This window comes from Schistocerca cancellata, chromosome 6 (genome assembly GCF_023864275.1).
Source record: "Schistocerca cancellata isolate TAMUIC-IGC-003103 chromosome 6, iqSchCanc2.1, whole genome shotgun sequence".
Taxonomy (NCBI): domain Eukaryota; kingdom Metazoa; phylum Arthropoda; class Insecta; order Orthoptera; family Acrididae; genus Schistocerca; species Schistocerca cancellata.
This window is the reverse complement of record NC_064631.1, coordinates 552,465,376-552,466,307: the sequence shown is the minus strand read 5'-3', so window position 1 is coordinate 552,466,307 and position 932 is coordinate 552,465,376. Positions and strand designations below refer to the sequence as shown.

General features: G+C 45.8%; 1 pseudogene; it reads right to left on the bottom strand.

The window, feature by feature from the left end:
- Positions 1–396: 396 nt before the first annotated feature.
- Positions 397–514, bottom strand: LOC126089820 (5S ribosomal RNA; annotated as a pseudogene).
- Positions 515–932: the final 418 nt, after the last annotated feature.

Here is a 932-nt window from a genome sequence, read left to right as displayed (position 1 = left end):
ATTTGCACCAGAATTTACTCCAGTTATATTTGAAAAAGGAACACACTTTGATCAATATAGCTGTGAGAAGAGACTGTAGGTTGCTTGGTCATGACTTTCTCCCAAATCATGTGGATGAAAAGAGGATTACGATACCTCAAGCAGTTCTGGGACTATCTGAGGCGAAGATCTTAGCTTAATCATGCTATATTATTTCTGAAAACAGATCAAGTTAAAATCCATTTAGTTTGTATAATAACTGAGAATTCAAATGAAGTAATACAAGCAATTATACGGAGGGGCATGTGGTCAACACACCGCTCTCTCGGCCGTAAGTCAGTTTCCGAGACCGGAGCCGCTACTTCTCACTCAAGTAGCTTCCCTGTTTTGCCTCACAAGGGCTGAGTGCACCCCGCTTGCCAACAGCGCTCGGCAGACCGGATGGTCATCCATCCAAGTGCTAGCCCAGCCCGACAGCGCTTAACTTCGGTGATCTGACGGGAACCGGTGTTACCAGTGCGGCAAGGTCGTTGGCCGTCCTCAGAAAAACTTCGTAAATAACTTTATGTTTTACATTTAGGGGTAGCTGTGAGTGCATTGTGTCTGAGGTAAGTGAATTCGAATGCGCGCAAACTGTTGGTGCTCGTGTGGTGCTGCTTGCCTAACCAATGTAATCGAAGTGTTTCGTGTTTCAAGAGGCACGTATGGCTTATACCGTATACAGGAAAAGCGAATAAATATACGCTAAATGACAAGGAGGACGGAAGTGTGTGTTGAGTGGTCGCGACAGACGGTCATTGAAGAGGACAGTGACAAAAAATAAGAAGACGACAGCTGCAAAAGTCACTGTAGATATGAATGTCGTACTCGCAAGGACTGTCAGCACCAACGCCAGGGAGGGGTGAACTCCAGAGCCACATATCTGTGATGCAAATGCACGTAACAGGAAAGCG